Raw genomic sequence first — 18,268 nt, 5'->3', positions numbered from 1 at the left:
TTAAACTTAGCGGAGGAGTTTTAGTTTTAGTAACCTACGCTCGAACCCGCCCTTGAATTGAGTTGCCTCCAGGCTGAATTTGATGACCGGATGCTAATTTTAATCCTCAACCACGCTGTTCTTCTCATCTGGGCTCGCCATCATCAAGAGGAATTAATTCAGAGTTTGAGCAGCGAACCCACAGGCTGATAAAAAGCCAAATTAACTGGGAGGGAGGTGTCTCGGTGTGATTCTGGCCCCTATTCTGGCTAATTTGTCAGGCTTTTTTTCAGCATCCTTGCTAATTTCAAAATTGATCGGCTGGAAACTTTTCCCTCATTATTTCCGTTTATCAAAAAATATAAATTGCTGCATGATATACGACCAGGAGTCGAGTTTAATCGAGGCAGGATCAAGTGAAGCGGGCTCAAAAAATATGTGAAATTGCACGTAAGCATTGGAGGGAATAGAGTGCAAGCAGCTGGCGAAAAGGTATTTATTGTTTCTTGCGCCATTTTACGGATGCTTAATTCTCTGCCAGGATATCTTTGCGCATTTCATTCTTTTTATACTTTGTTTTATTTGTTCATTTTTATCGGTGCTATTATTATTTGTTTGGCTGGCAGATAGTCGGTCCTGAGGATTTAAAGGATGCCGCGGGAGCGGGATTCACAATCGGAACGCGTACGATCCTTGGTGAAAAATTCACACTGGTATGCTTGCTACTCTTGTCGAGATAAAACCGTTTTGTGTGTCCCTCTGTGATCTCTTTTATATAAAATACGTGCCACGTTTTTTTACCTCGTTTTGCTCAATTTGCTTTTCGTTCCGCGATTCTTTTATGCTTTAGTGACAAAGAAAAAATCCGATCGGATCGCGTTCCGAGACCGAAACCCATCTAGAGCTTGGCTTAACACTCGACTAAGCAAAATAAATTTTGGTCTATCGTTTCGCAACAAATGGGCGAATTTTCAAATTTATTGAAACCCAGCATGAAAATATATATGGTAAACATATATTAAAAAATATATGTTACAGATATAAATATATATGTGACGATACATGAAATTTTATATAGAACTGTATATAGATTTTGGCCGATTTTATTATATTTTTATATATGTTTTCTCTTATATGATTTCATATATTTTCGTATAACTTCAATATATTATTTATATATTTGAAAAGTTATAATTTCAATATATTCAAACATAAATGTTATTTATATATGGAAACAAATAAGAACACATATATAAGTCATCATTATATGCCACGATATATGTACCATGTATTCAACTTTATAAATTTTTATATATTTTTTGATATATAGAAGCATATAAGTCTCCCCATATATGTAAGAATAAATAAAATCTATTCTTTTCTGTCTTTCTCTCTCTGTTATAAGATTCAAACATTGTGTTCAGAATATATATGTGTGCTAGCTTACAAATTTACATATATAATTATCAATATATGTAATACATATATGTGCTAACTTATAAGTTTACATATATGATTATAAATATATATAATACATGTATTAACTTATAAACTTACATATATAATTAATTATATTAAAACAGTATATTATATATAAGAAAATATATATCGTTTTTCACCACTTATATGCTCCCATATTGATCATATATTTTTCCATATATATTTATCATATATGGCATTTTCATGTGGGAACTGACAAATTTTACAAATGAACCTGGGTTCTAAAAATTCAAACCCACAAGGGGGGGGGGTTCTTAAAAATTCATATTTCTACAGAAATAATTGAATACCGGGAGATATTTTATTTGAAAGTTGAAATACTTGTAATAAGATTCAAATCTGTTTTCATTTAAATTCATTAGCAGCATAAATATGTCTGTAGTATACCATGTTATTTATTTAAATAAATAAATGGCTTCATTCTAAGAAGCAGGCTGATAAATTGCCCGTTACGTGGATTAGTTTCTTTATATTATTATTATTATTATACAGCATTAGCCATCGTATTCATTGATACTGTACGTATGCAGTCAAAGCTTTCATTGATGAAAAAAAAACTCCCCTTATTTATATTTTAATACGTTTTTAATTTTTTATCTGATTTTATGATCACCAGACGACATTGTGATGTCATTTATCACCGTGTTTTATTTTTGTCGTCTACTGACTGCATTAATAAACGCTACTGGTTCAGATCGGGATCTACGACTAAGGAAGAAAAAATATATAAGGCATTAAAAATATTTATTATCTATTTTTTTTTAATAAGCATTTTTTTTTTTTTTTTTTTTTTACAAGAGTTGAATTTAAAAACCGGTCGGTAAATTTGTATTAACGAAAGACCGATGTGTCGATATTGGCTGTCCTTTTTTTCAGATGAAAGAGCTCGTTTTTGTGCTTGAGACCTTTGTCGGTATCTGATACAAAGAAATATTAGCGGCCATTACTTGTTTACAATTTAAAGCACAGCCATCAGGAACAATTGACAAAGAGACACTTTTAAAAGTTTTCAGAGCTCGAACGGTTTCGTTACGTTCTGTTCAAACCATAGAAATATCACTACACTGAAAATTAATTCAACGAGTAGTTTAAAGTCGTCGGAGTGAATCCTGATGACGTTTGCTTGTTGTATAATTTAACCATTTACTAACCGGTTGTACTTGCATTTATATTTACCATTTTGTATTTTGTATTTTTTTTTTTTTTTTTTTTTTTTCAATTTTTTTTTCTTATTTCTACAATTATTTTTAAGTGTTTAAAGTAAAATTGATTTTAACTTCAGTTATTTTAAAGTTAACAAGATAAATAATTGCATGTTAAATTCCTTGGGTAAATATACATATATATTTTTATATATTTTGTTTCATGGCTTAATGTACTAATAAAATTTCAAAGGCGCATTTTTCTATATTACGCTCCGTTAAAATTATTGTACATGTTTTTTTGAAAAATTTATTTAAATGCATTGAGTTTATGATTTCTTTACATAAGGAAAATTTTTCTGCCATGGAAGAGGAAAATTTTGAAAAAAATGGAATTTCAGTCATTTTCTGAGTTTTTGACATTTTTCAGTGGCCGCAATTTTCAGATGTATCGAAAAAAAAAATTAGTCAGTTTTTTGGGGTTAAGCTGATATATATACGTATGCATGATTTTGCAAAAAAAATGTAACAGAGGTAGCATTATAGAAAAAAATGTTTAGGATTGAGTTCCTGATCCATTTTTGCAAAATCGCAGTAGAATTCAAACTGCAAAAAAATGGACCCATGGGAAATTTTGTAATTGGCGCCAGGGTCAACTAATAGAGGGTCTAAGTCGATGAATTGAAATGAAAATTAACTTATCTATATGTAGGGCATGGGGAGGGGGGTCCCTTGAAATTTTGAGTGCCTCGAATGATTCGGGGAAAAGACAGGACCCCAATTGCTTAGGGGTCCATTTCGACCCCAGGGGTCCATTTTTCTCCCCTTCCCCTATAGATAAAAAATCTAAATTAATTAATAAAAATATTTTCCAACCTCCCAGACAAGACCGTTAATTAAATAATGATATTTATTAATTAAATAAAAATATAAATAAAAAAACATAGACTATCTTGGACTGAAAAAGAACAAGGTAGACTAATTGACAGGTCGATTGGCTTAATTAAGTTAGCGTGGTGGTCGCTACGGGGCGACATAGATTCCGATCCTCTATTCCCTTACAACAAAAATTAACGATCTGTTTCATTTATTTATTATTATTTTTTTTTTCCATACTCTCCCTATCCAATTCATTCGTTAGATCGCCGGTTGCAATAAAAAAGTCAATCAATAAATAATTACGGAAAATTGTCTGCTGACATACTCAAGTACCCGAACCATGGAAATTATATATATATATATATGTATATATATATATATATATAATATATATAATATATATATCAGTAATAAAAGGTGATATTAAATATATTTGAGTGTGTGGGTGTTCAGTGGCCGCCCATGTCGATTGGCGTGCGGTCTGCCTCAAGTAACAATTTAATTACAATCCCTCGATTACTATGTTCAACACATGCACACACAAACACACACATGCTGAGCTTAAAATTATGATGTGTATATTTATTTATTTATAACAAAAGTGTCTTGCTGAAATGTAGACGTTCATATTTATAGCAACCACCCACGGTAAATTAATTTTGCTACGGTATTAAAATTCGGACGGTGAGCAATTTATACGGAATGGCGTTTTGTACCCGGCAGCGTTGCACAGTAGTCGTATAGGTACCACTGTAAGGGTGGTATTGCAATTAAGAGTTGGTAACAGCAATTTAAATGAATCCTTGGGCTAAAAGAATAATAGATAAAAAAAAAAAAAAAAACAGTATTTTGTCCTATTTATTTTATTTTCGGCCATGGGAATGTCCTGAGGCGTTCCTGGTAACGCGTTGCGTGTTTAGTGAGAACAATAAAGTCATTAGAATTGTACAAAAGAACAGTTGGGAAACATCTATATTGTCGGGCAGGCGGCTCTGGAAATAAAATTAGCGTATTTATGAATTCCGTAGGCGAGATAAATATTTAAATTTAGTTTCTGGAGCTGGGCGCTTTCTTACGAGGTAGCAGTTTCTTTTATTGGGGATTGAGACTGAGATGGGGCTTAGGTGTAATCTAAGTATAGTAAGAGGATATTTGGCTGGGTTTAAATCTGCGCTTTGGATGTTGAGAAATCGGGTTTATCCTTTTCTATGAGTAACGCGAGGACTTTTGAGTCTTAGAGACGATCCCGAGCTGGGTTTTGGATATTGTGGTGCGTGATTTCGTTACCAACTTCTTAGAGCTGGAGGGAACGTCTTTTGCCAGAGAGTGCAGAGATCGTATCGCCAGCAAATTAAGATAATGCTTGAAATATCGTTTAGTTTGGAATGCCGGTGTTCTCAACAGAGAATTGTGTCTACTCGCTCGGGTAAATATTTATCCTTCGTTATGGGCCTTGAACGATTTCGTTAATTCGTTACAGATTTAAGGCAAATCCTATTTTTTACCAAGCAGATGTTTGGGCGACGCATATTTTCAAGGGATAATTGCTTTTTTTTAATTGTTTGCTGCTCTGTGGATTTATTTCTTTGGGTTCATTCGAGGCTACATTCAATGTGGGTTTTGCAGAATTGAATATTCTGATGAGAAATAATTTTTTTTTTTTGAAAAAACCATGAAAATTAATTTTTTGTGTTTTTGTGATTTTTTTTCTAATTTTTCGGACTTTCTATCAATTATGTCATCAGAAAATGTAATTGTAACTCTACATTTACTGTTTTCATAGAAAAATATTTGAAATAACACTTTTTCGAACATGATAAAGGTAAAAAACCAGAAAAAAGTCTTAATTTTTGATGATTTCGGATTTTTTCTAATTTTTCGGGCTTTCTATCAATTATGTCATCAGAAAATGAAATTGTAACTCTACATTTACTGTTTTCATAGAAAAATCTATGAAATAACACTTTTTCGAACATGATAAAGGTAAAAAACCAGAAAAAAGTCTTAATTTCCGATGATTTCGGATTTTTTCTAATTTTTCGGACTTTTATCAATTATGTCATCAGAAAATATAATTGTTACTCTACATTTACTGTTTTCATAGAAAAATATTTGAAATAACACTTTTTCGAACATGATAAAGGTAAAAAACTAGAAAAAAGTCTTAATTTTTGATGATTTCGGATTTTTTCTAATTTTTCGGGCTTTCTATCAATTATGTCATCAGAAAATGAAATTGTAATTCTACATTTACTGTTTTCATAGAAAAATCTATGAAATAACACTTTTTCGAACATGAAAAAGGTAAAAAACTAGAAAAAAGTCTTAATTTCCGATGATTTCGGATTTTTTCTAATTTTTCGGACTTTCTATCAATTATGTCATCAGAAAATGTAATTGTAACTCTACATTTACTGTTTTCATAGAAAAATCTATGAAATAACACTTTTTCGAACATGAAAAAGGTAAAAAACTAGAAAAAAATCCTAATCTTCGACGATTTCCGGGTTTTTCTAATTTTTTGGTGCGAAAATGAGTTTTCCATATGTCTCTTATTTTTCAATGGCAAAAATATTTTATAATGATGAAGTTAGCTTTCAAAATAAGCCGGTCATAAAAACAGTAGCAATTACAAAATTACTGAGCTAAAAAAAATTTTTAATAATATTTTTAATAACTCATCATAAAAAATACCCGATTAATAACTCTTGCATGTAATTTCCTTATGAAAAATCCCTGTAACTAAAATAACGTCAACGAAATTAAAAAAACCATTAATTCGTCCACCATCAGGAGCCGACAAATTTTTTTCCGTCTCCATAAAACACATTTCTTAATGACTACCTCCTGTAGCCACTTAAATGACCCGACAATTCGGTTTTAACACAAAATTAAGTAATTACTTTTTTGTACATATGCATCGTCACCCTCCTAAAAAAACATAAAAAAGTTATTTTTTTCGTTTTCCGATGACTTTTAATCAACAACACGGCCGTAGCATCACGCGACTACTCACAAATATGTAACCTCTAGATAGGCGCCTATATATGAACATGTGTGAGTGTTAGCATATTCCATGTGTGCTTGCAACTCGTTAGTAATTATCTTTTCTCCGTAGCTCTGTAGCTGTTCGCAGATGATACGCCGATAAAGGACCTCATACTTAAACCGGTATATTATTTTTTCCGCCACCGATTTCGCGCTAATTTCTTAATTTCCGCATTGTTAAATAATGTTTAGTTTTTTTTACTACACTTATAGAGTATAATTCTAGTTAATATTATACATTAAAATATTTACTGCCACCAGAGACATGAAAAATCCATTTAGTCAATTTTTTACGCTTCCTTCCGGATACCTGGCGCCCATTCCGGTCACTAAATAGCAGATTTTTCCGGATAAGCCGAGACTGGGGTTAAACGGAATACTTTTAAAATATATGTTATCTATCCGTCTAATTTACGGATACAAGCTCAGGCGCCTTACAAAGTACGGGGCAAGATGGCCATATAAATTTCAAGAAAAAACTGAAATTAATTCTAGTAAAAAATTTTTTTTTTTGCTATTATCAATTTTTCGGTTAAAATAGTAAAATACGGGGTAAAATGGGACAGATAAAAAAATATGAAAATTAATTAGTCACTTCGATTCGGTCGTATATGAGTTTTTTTTTACGATGGCGCCCAATGACTTTCGAAAAGTGAAAAAAAAAATTTATTTACTATTCTAGAGGTTTTTTTTAGCGAAAACTGGAATCATTATCCGAATGGAAGCTTTGATAATAAATTTTTATGACACGGATATGTATGCATATATATATCCATATATTGTTTATTTATTTATTTAAATAAAAACAAGGAGAGAATGAAATATGAGTTAAAAAGATGATTGTCGAGTTTAGTACGTCATGTGGAGTTGCAAAAGTGTCTTGAAACACTTGCCGGTGTGTGTTGCGGCGTCTTATTTCCATTAAATGACAACTAAAACTCGACAGACTAGGTTTTACAATGATTTAAATGTCAACTAAAAGATTTCTAAACATTTAAATAATTACCAGGATAATAAACAACTGGACTTTTAATACCCAATTTATTTCTTCGCTCAACTCGTTTCATATTATAAGACTAGGGAAAGTATAGCTTACACTTAAAAGCCGAATTTCTGGGATTTAATCCCTGTGCAATTTTTAAATACAGCTTTCGGTACTTTTCCCGCGATCAAGGCCGTAAAAATATGGATCTCAATTAAAAGGGTTACTTACGTATTGAATGCGATACATTAAGTATCATAATGTAGCTATTTGATTGCATATTACTGTTATAATTAAATATACTTTTTATAATAGTTTATCTCTTGTTAAATTACTGCAATTAGTGTTGCATTTTTTTTAAAACGGACTTTAGTATAATAAAGTATTATTTTTAGCTTAAGAAACTTACAATATCTAATTTTATTTAAATTTATGTATTATTATTTCTTATTACATAGGGGCAAAATGGGCCAGTCAAAAAAATCATGCCGGGAAAAATGGGCAATGGGAAGTGAGGGCTTATATGTAATATAAATATCAGCCCATTTTCCCCTCGGGGGTCCATTTTACCCCACTCTCCCTAGTAGCGGAAGGGGGAGGGGAAATGGGCGCCATTTTATCTCCCTTCCCCTACTTCTTTTTGAGTGCGAAAATCGTTTTTTTTTTAGATCTGTTCTGAAAATTTTCCAAAAAAATGTGAATTTTTTCATCAATCCGCCATTTTGTCCTTAAAAACAAGTAAAGCCATACTTGTATAATTACCTTGAAATAAAATCAGTCGCGATTGTAATTTTTTTTTTAATTGACATTTTATTTTTTACCCAAGTAGCTGCTTCTCAATAATTTTCTCCCTCATCAATTAATCATTTTAAAAAATCCAAAGGTCAAAAACTCAGCAACAAAAGCATCTAATTAATTAATTTGAAAAATAAATAAATAAACTGGGAGCTATAATTAAAAAATAATAAATCAAGTCAATAAATGGCTTTGGTTACAATATTAAAAAATAATAAATCAGCATTCTGACTCATTATCTAACTATTAGACCGACTGTTTTCCATTTTCCAGTCCATCATTAATTTAAAAAACTTGAATATACAAAAAAGTTGAACAGACGATAGCTATCAGACCTCCATGAAGATTGTGACTTGTAGGATATGTTTACTTAGTCCCGATACTTGTTGATCTACAATCTAAAGTCTACAGTCTGGGTCCTCTACTATGCGCCTCCCAGGTCCAGACCTAGACCCAGACCCAGACGGAGACATTGACACACACAGACTCAAGTGGAAAAATGCTTGGGACTAAAACTGAGTCCCAAAATGAGTAGGAAGCCATGCCAGGGGTTTTTAGTTGAAGGCAACTTTTCGTCGACAGGATATTCGTCTCCAGATCGGCCATAGTCTGGATGTCCTTAAGAGAAATCATAAATGTGATCTCGACTTTGGGTATCTTCGATTGCGTATCTTGTACTGAAACTCAACGCAGGTTGATATGAGTAAAGAAGAAGAGTAAAAAATAACAGATGGTTATTCTTAAGCAGAGCGGATGCAATTAGTGATTAAAAAGTTCATTTGGCCACGGAGTTGAAAGTTAAGACTGCTCGAGATAAAATTCTTGTGATAGTATTCAGTATTAATATAATGCTAGTCTTATATATTATATATAAATTTTGAGTGTCATCGACTTGGGCGGTCTTGCACAAAAACCGGATTACGAGAGGACAAATACGCAAATCCATTGATTATAAATTTTTATATTTTATTATTTGTAACAAGAGCGATAAAGGGAATTCTACGAGTTGATAAATTAACTTTATAAGTGAGAGGGAGAGCAAGGCTGCTTTGATCTCGATGGTACTCTAAGAAATGTAATATCTTTAATTTGTTTGTTACGACTTTGATGTCCGTGTTGAGATCCCGGGTTTCAGAATCCAGAAATATTTTTATTGAGTTTGTTTATTTTATTAGTGTATTAATAAATTGCTGGGGAAATTGACGGAGTAATTAGCTGGATAGTTTAAATTAAATGCTAATTAATTTTTGATTACTTTGAGATACTTCTACTTGGGTGGTAAATTCTTTGCAAAAGTTGTAACTTTTTATTTATTGACGTTTTTTTTTTTTTTACTTAAATATTTACGAATATCTGCGTATTTGGTAGTGAAAGGATTTTATTGTTGGTATTTAATGCTCGGAGATGTAGGGAATTTTTTGTTTTTGAAATTTTTATCTACGGGAACTAGTTTGTAATTTGGGTCAAAAATTTATTTTTGGTCATTATTAATTTGAATGCAAGAAAATGAAAATTTGAATTTTTTTGGTTTTACTTCAGTTTCAAAAATCAAAATAATTATTGTGAATAATTTTGATCTCAAGTTATTTTGAATAAAATTTTTTTTCAATTTTTTGCGGTAAAATTTTTATTTATGAGGACTAGTTTGTAATTTGGATCAAAAATATATTTTTGGTCATTATTAATTTAAATGCAAGAAAACGAAAATTTGAATTTTTTTGGTTTTACTTCAGTTTCAAAAATCAAAATAATTATTGTGAATAATTTTGATCTCAAGTTATTTTGAATAAAATTTTTTTTCAATTTTTTGCGGTAAAATTTTTATTTATGAGGACTAGTTTGTAATTTGGATCAAAAATATATTTTTGGTCATTATTAATTTAAATGCAAGAAAACGAAAATTTGATTTTTTTTGGTTTTACTTCAGTTTCAAAAATCAAAATAATTATTGTGAGTAATTTTAATCTCAAGTTATTTTGAATAAAATTTTTTTTCAATTTTTTGCTGTAAAATTTTTATCTATGAGGACTAGTTTGTAATTTGGATCAAAAATATATTTTTGGTCATTATTAATTTAAATGCAAGAAAACGAAAATTTGATTTTTTTTGGTTTTACTTCAGTTTCAAAAATCAAAATAATTATTGTGAGTAATTTTGATCTCAAGTTATTTTGAATAAAATTTTTTTTCAATTTTTTGCTGTAAAATTTTTATCTATGAGGACTAGTTTGTAATTTGGCTCAAAAATATATTTTTGGTCATTATTAATTTAAATGCAAGAAGACGAAAATTTTAAATTTATTTGAATTGTTTTAATGACTCAAAAATCAAATAATTTTGATCTCAAATCACTGAATCAACTTTTTTTGTAAATTTTTGAAATTTCTATCTGCTGGGATTAGTTTGTAGTTAGAGTCCAAAATATATTTTTGGTCATTATTAATTAAAATGCAAGGAGAAAAAAATTTCAAATTTTCATGGTTTTACTTCAATGCCTCAAAACTCAAAATTCTCTAAAAAAATTTTTTTGGCTTCAAAATGAGAAACTGTAGACTTTAAGCTTAAAATTATTTTTATTCAAATATATAATTAAATAATAAAAAGTAAAATAACTTGTATTGCTTCCAATAGCTCGCAATTATTTTTAATAGAACTTAAAAAAATTTCTGTACCAACAATTTTAAAAAGCAACTTCAATTACTTCAGTACATATAAGTAAAGGCCTTCAATTTAACAATTATTATCAACAATAACAATCTCGTCGGCTCGGGTATCTATTAATTAAACCAGCGTAAATATATTTAAGATTAAGCCAAAAGAAATGAGAGCAAAACCAGGCATAAATTCATCAGAAAAATGTACTATTTCAGCAAAAGAAAAAAAGTAATTTAGCTCGTTTAGCAACCTTGATACGTAATTGGATACTTACACCAGAGCTATCTGCATGTGGATTTTTTCCGGATAGTGGGCAACAAAAAAGCCGAGCCAGAGTAAAGATTGCGGAAGAGGCGGCGCAAGAAGACAAAAAATCAAGGCTTGCGAAATGTTTAGCTCTGGAGCATATGTTTGAAACTGGGACAAAGCGATCCTCAGTTTAGAACAGTGGCAACCACGTGTGGTCCATTTCGATTGAGAAAAAATTGAAGCTGACACTTGCCCAGGGCTTTTACAACCCGAGCCGACAAAGCCGCCATTAGCGATTTTAGTCCATGGAAAATTTGTCTGGAGTCTCGAAATCCTGGGGTTGAATTAGACCATGAGAATTTGGCTTAGAATTATGTATGCTGCGTAATTAGCCTCACTTAATTAGTAAATGATGATAATTTGAGGTAAACACAGGTAATAAAGTGGACAATGCATAGGGCTGGGTTCAAGAGTTCCAGCTGATGATTCGCCACGGGTTTATGGTCGGGGCTTAGACTCTCGTACAATGCGAGTCATCGAAAGTTGGTGGCTGGAAGCGTGCCATCTTGGGAGGTCGCGAGATACTTTAACAGTGAAGAGATGTCTGGCCATCCTAAATATGTTATTAGTTTGGTCGTATAACTGCTTCATTTTGAGTGGATTGCCTGAAGGCGATCATCTGCCTTCTTCAGCTAAGACTTGAGCTCGTACGTTTTTAGTGGAGGCTGTCTTCCCCTCCCCTCTTTTGTTGTTTCGTATTTTTTATTTTATTTTATATTTATAATTTTATCTTTTACTTTTTAATGATTTTATTTGAGTAGACTTTTCGCATAGAGCGAAGGTGAATCTGCCGGAATCTGGCCCTCCCAGGAGATTCTACTGGGAGGCCTAGGATTTGTTTCAATGTTTAATCGTCATCTTCGGCTAATCAATGGCTCTGTACCCTGCAATTTTGTTGGGGAATCGCCGCATCACGACATTCGATGTCAATAAAAGGGTGGCTCTGGCTTCTGATGCAGCCCCTGGTGCTTCTGCATCCAACGTCTCAATTTCACTCTCCGCGGCTCTTCTTATTCTGATACACATATGATGATGACTCCATACATTTACGCAAATCGACATTTCGTGGTTTTTTAACTCCATGTAATGCATTTCGTCATGCATCATGCTCGGGTTCACATCTGAGCCCCACATGTAAATTGAGTCATAAAAACACCCAGAGTAATAACTGACTTCTACATCCAGGCTTCGAAAACACGGATAAAGTCAACGAAAAAATTTTTTTATCTTCAAATACCAGCGGAACGTCATTCCGAATGGATCCCACCATCTTCGGAGATGGCGACTCTGAGAAAAATTTCATTTCCAGCCGTTTTTTTACTGTCGCTTCCGAAAAATTTTTAAGCGCGAAATCTTGAAAAATCACGAAATTGCTTTTTATTAAAAGTTTTTGTTAATTAAGATGCAATATTGAATATTAGTAAAGTCATGCATGCGTAACAATTGGCAGGTGCAGCCGCACAAGAAGATAATTAATGACTTTAGTGTACATTACATTGATTCAGTTTAAAAAAAAATGACAACTCCCCTCATTTTTCTTTATGTCTTTGGTTTTTGGTCTTGATTTAAACTTTTTTTTTGGTTCTCGTTGTTTTTGAGATGAGGTGGGTAATTAGGTACGGTGTTTCATTAGCATAATAACTCTTTTACGGTTCGAAAATACATGAGTGGTAATCTGGTTGCATCTACCTGGGAGCTTTGAGCTGAGGAGATCTCAAAAAACTTCTTCCCCTGGCTCTGGCTCGACGAGGGTCCGAAGAACGGTGCAACGGAAGGGGGATGCTTGAAAAAGGCTGCTGAAAAAGTTAAGAAACTCAAGTGAACTGGGAACTGTTTTGAAAATAACGCTGACGGCAAAGGGGAGGTGTCGAATAAATTGAGGTCGCGTGGGGCGGACGTTTTGTTGATTCCGAGACCACACTGATATTCTACTTGATGCGCTAGTTTTTTTTTTCACAAGGATTATTGCCTTTTTATTATTTTATTTTAAATACTGGACGATGCAAATTTAAAAACTTCAGGAAATATATAGTTAATTTGTTATTATTGTGGGCGGGTTACTCCTTTTTAAAGTGGTCATGTTTAAATGTATGTATTTATAAAGATTCTTTTTTCATGACGATTTCAAGATCGGAATTTTGATGGTCATTTTAATTTTATGCTGAAGAAGGGTTAATTAAAAAATTTTTTATTTGAATGTGCTTAAAAGTTGTTTGACAGTTCTCGTTCCATTTTTCATGAAAAATTTCATGAAACATTTTTTTAAAAAAATCTTGATGTAATTTCATATGAAAACATAAAAAAAAATTTTTTTTTGCAGAAACTTTCAGAAAAATTTTGATTTCAAAACCATTCAATCGAAATTTTTATGAAAACTGTGAAAAAATTTTCGATATCAGAAATTTTCCAAAAAATTTAAATTTCGTTATTTTTCAGAGAATTTCAATTAGTAGATACGTAATTACTTATGAAGAAGTAAAAAGTCTCGAAAAATATTATATTAAAGATTTGGTGTAAGGAAACTTGTAAAAATTTATTAGAAACATCCGAAAAATATAAATAACCAAAAGTTCTTGAAATAATTTTTTTCTGACATCTTTCTATAAAAAATTTCATTAAGACATTAAGACGCATCAACAATTTTTTTTTTTTAAGAGTTAAAAAAACACATGATCACAAACGTTAGTTTATTTAAAATAAATTATCATTACAGCCTATAAAAAATAAAAAAAAAAAAAAAAACCGGGAAAAGTACACCCGGATGCAACACATGGTCCATAAAAGCTGAATCTTACATCTACAGTAAATGTTATATCCAAAGTTTAACGTTTTCCTCATTTCCAATTCTAGCTCGAGATATATATTTATATATAAAACATAATTTACTCAGCTTTTTTCTATCTACATATTTATGTTTTTCTAAATGACACTATCTCCCGGACGGGTCCCAAAACTCGAGCCAGTCTCACATAAAGAATGACACATTACTTTTTGGTATAAAGATAGAGATCTCAGGGTGGGCGTTAACTTGACTTTAAAATTAAACAAAAGGGGCTGGTCAGCTTCGAAACACACGGCATTAAAACCTACATGTCAATCACATCGGAGACACAAGTCAAGTCACTATTTCCAACAGTCAGACTAAAACTGAACCAACTGTCCAAAACCATAAATTACTAAAATGTTGACCAAGTGACCAATCCCGTACGAAAACAACTTAAACTAATTAACTAATTTTTGGCTGTTCAATAATTGCCTAAATCATGTTGGACGTCATGCTGTTTAATAGGCTCCAGACTTTAGACTCCAGACCCAAATTGAGACTAAAATCCAGACCCTGTAGAATTACCCCTTCATCTTGATTCCCTCTACGGGTATCATTTTCATTCACCTGTCTATTGTCATAATCGATGTCCTTGAAGAGACGGCAGGATTTAGATGCACAGCATGCCATCCATTAAAGAAAGTATTGGTGCCTATACTTATTAGAATAAAGAATCTGATTAAATCATCTGGGATCTGGGACAGACATTGAGTGTCAATCAGAGAAAGTGATTGTAAATAAAAGGAAATCCTCGTTTTTGTTATAAAGAACCCTACCTCGGTTCACCTAATAGTGATCTATTATTATGCATACTCTTGTTATGTATTATGCTTTGGATTATAAAACCAATTTCCGTCCGTTGAATTTTTTATCGGATTTAAAACACCTTCAGGGTCACACATCATGTTTACAATGAAGTGAGTTGAGCGGATGCTCAGTAAGTATCTGTTCCAAGTATAAATGCAAATAAAAGTTGTCCTTAAGCCTAACCGATTTAGTTTTTTCAACAATAACTTGTCGATACACTGAGCGGGTTCCAGTTTCAAACCAAGGCCACGGTCGTGATCGATCGTTCCATGTAATGAAGGTTCATTTGATGCATGTCGTTGATTAAATTAACGTGTGCACCTGAAACCAATCAGTATTTTTCGTGGTTGGATTAAAAATAGTAGACTAAAAGAAGGAATCGGGCAGGTGTAAATAGGTCTGCGGTTTCGGATGGAAACATATTGGTATAGATCATGATAAGGAATTTTTTATTGGCTCTATAATATTCTCACCTTCAAGTTGTTTTGGCTGGGTGGATAGTTGGTTGGTTGGTTTATTAAAGCTAAGGATAGTGGTGGCAATAGGCCAATCTAACAAAAGGTATAATCATACTCGCGTGAAACCGCTGACTATGTGCTATGAAATAAGCTAGACGAAATAGCGTCTGAAAAATTTAAATTGCTGGAGATTACCTTTTCAGTCTTGCAGTAGTATTCTAAAGTTATTTTTATTTAAAACTTCAATAATACCCTGTTATTTTTTTTACCTATAGAAATGTAATTGGATCTAAAAAATACTTTAATTTACTTTGCATGATTTTGGAAAACTATTCAGTTCAAATTTATTTTTCGGCATGTTCCTCTAGAGTTCCTCCTAAGCCAGACCATGCCACTGAATTTCCTAATAACAACCTAAATTTGAATTTTTTTGGCATTCCATGTATAGTTTTCTTTATGACGACAGAAAAAGGTTTAGAATAGACTTTGCATGATTTTGGAAAACTATTCAGTTCAAATTTATTTTTCGGCATGTTCCTCTAGAGTTCCTCCTAAGCCAGACCATGCCAATGAATTTCCTAATAACAACCTAAATTTGAATTTTTTTGGCATTCCATGTTTGTTTTCCTTATGACGACAGAAAAAAGTTTAAAATAGACTTTGCATAATTTTGGAAAACTATTCAGCTGAAATTTGTTTCTCGGCATGTTCCTCTAGAATTCCTCCTAAGCCAGACCATGCCACTGAATTTCCTAATAACAACCTAAATTTGAATTTTTTTGGAATTCCATGTTTGTTTTCCTTATGACCACAGAAAAAGGTTTAAAATAGACTTTGCATGATTTTGGAAAACTATTCAGCTCAAATTTATTTTTCGGCATGTTCCTCTAGAATTCCTCCTAAGCCAGACCATGCCACTGAATTTCCTAATAACAACCTAAATTTGAATTTTTTTGGAATTCCATGTTTGTTTTCCTTATGACCACAGAAAAAGGTTTAAAATAGACTTTGCATGATTTTGGAAAACTATTCAGCTTAAATTTGTTTTTTGGCATGTCTCTCTAGGATTCCTCGTTAAATAACAGAAAAATAAGTATTTTGCAGTATTTATGTTCTTCCGCTAGTGTCGTAGGTTTCGGGTCTTTTCTAATAAAACCCGTGTACTATTTCATGACGTATTAATATAGCGTTTGCGTATATATTTTTCATGTTGCGTAGGCGCTTAGAAAATGGGTAATGTAATGTAATATAATGTCGTCGGTTGTCGTGGTTTTATTTAGGCCAGGCCAGACGTCGCGCCACAGAATTTAGCATTGCATAAAATAAAAACACGGTAGTATATTGAAATCTACATTTCATGTACATTTACATCAACATCTAGCGTACAAAGATCACATAGCTGACAATGAGTGTGTGTACATGTACGTCCAAGAGGGAGGGAAGAGGGAACAGACGAAGGAGCGAGCAAGAAGAAACGAAGAATCAGTGAGTAGAGCTCTAGAGTCCCACGTGTCGGCTCGTGCCTCCTCGTGGCTGACGCGCGTCTCTTGCATCCACTACCTTATTTATTTATTTTTTTTAGCTACTTGTTTCTCAAGTGAATTAATCTGTTACTATTTCAGCTTTATTATTATTTCGCTCGGTCAATTTAAGTACTTTTTCATGGTTATTTTTACAATATTCATACGATGGATTTATTTATTTATTAAATTATAAGTGTGCTCGAGTGAACAATGGAGTTTAAATAAATATTTAAATATCGCCTCAGACGATTCGCTTTATATTATAACTTGCAGTTATATCCCTCTCGCTTATAACGTCATAAACAAGGCGTTGCTCTGCTAACAAATACTTACTGATTTATTATCCAGCCTATTCAATACTGATTGTTAATATGAAATCATTATTTATCATTATATTCTTGCCTACAAGAATTTACTTTATCATTATTATTATCAATAATATATATATATATATATATATATATATATATATATATATATATATATATATATATAGACAAGAGAATAATTGTTTGTTAAATTAAAGTTTAATTGTTATGATAATAAATAAAACAATGATGTCATAAAATCATTATCTGAATGACGCGGGTGAAAAAGTTTGATCTGATTTTAGTTTAACGAGACTGTATTTGGACTAATTGACCTGTATTTAAATTAGTTTATCTATTTTTTAAATTTTATAAAAATAATAGACAGAAAGTATAATTTTGATTTTGATAAAAACAAAAAAAGACAAAATATTATGAAAAAAAGTGTGATTTTGATCTAGAGGCGGCCAAAATGAATGTTGATAAAACTATGTATCATTTATGATTTGAAAAAAAAAAAAAAAGTCAAATTTGAATTATTCTTAATAGGCGATTTTAAAAAGAGCGATTATCGATAGAAATGCCAATAAGAATAAATACAGTAAAAATTTAAATAGTCATTATTCTGTTTCGGATGAGTATAAAACAATGGAAATCGGCATGGGTCAATGGTGGCTGGTCGTTCATCTGTCATTGCCATTTGTGGAAAAGCTACGCAATTATCTGTCGGCAAATCTGAGCGCGGCAGCTGCGTTTGTGTACTCCAAATTTGGTGGTGACGCCACATAAAACCCGGAGCAAGTGAAAGAATGAGCGAGAGAGAGAGAGAGAGTGAGCTATAGCTGAAAGGAAAGGCTGAATAAAGCTGAAGTGAAATAAAACAAAATAAAGTTAAGGCTCAAAGACAAAAACAAAGAATACATAAAAGACACACTGAGTTTATAAAACACGATGCATTTTTCAAAATGCGTGTGGTTCTCTCACGGGTGACAGAAATACGTCTCTCATTTATATTTATATATATAAATGTATATACATGTACATTATACATTCAATATCT

General features: G+C 31.9%; 1 protein-coding gene across 1 annotated transcript in view; it reads left to right on the top strand.

The window, feature by feature from the left end:
- Positions 1-18,268, top strand: part of LOC103574706 (POU domain, class 6, transcription factor 2) — a 506,104-nt gene that overhangs the window by 115,139 nt on the left and 372,697 nt on the right. The window lies entirely within an intron of this gene.

This window comes from Microplitis demolitor, chromosome 9 (genome assembly GCF_026212275.2).
Source record: "Microplitis demolitor isolate Queensland-Clemson2020A chromosome 9, iyMicDemo2.1a, whole genome shotgun sequence".
NCBI lineage: Eukaryota > Metazoa > Arthropoda > Insecta > Hymenoptera > Braconidae > Microplitis > Microplitis demolitor.
The sequence above is the reverse complement of the archived record's forward strand: the minus strand, read 5'-3'. Positions and strand labels throughout refer to the sequence as shown.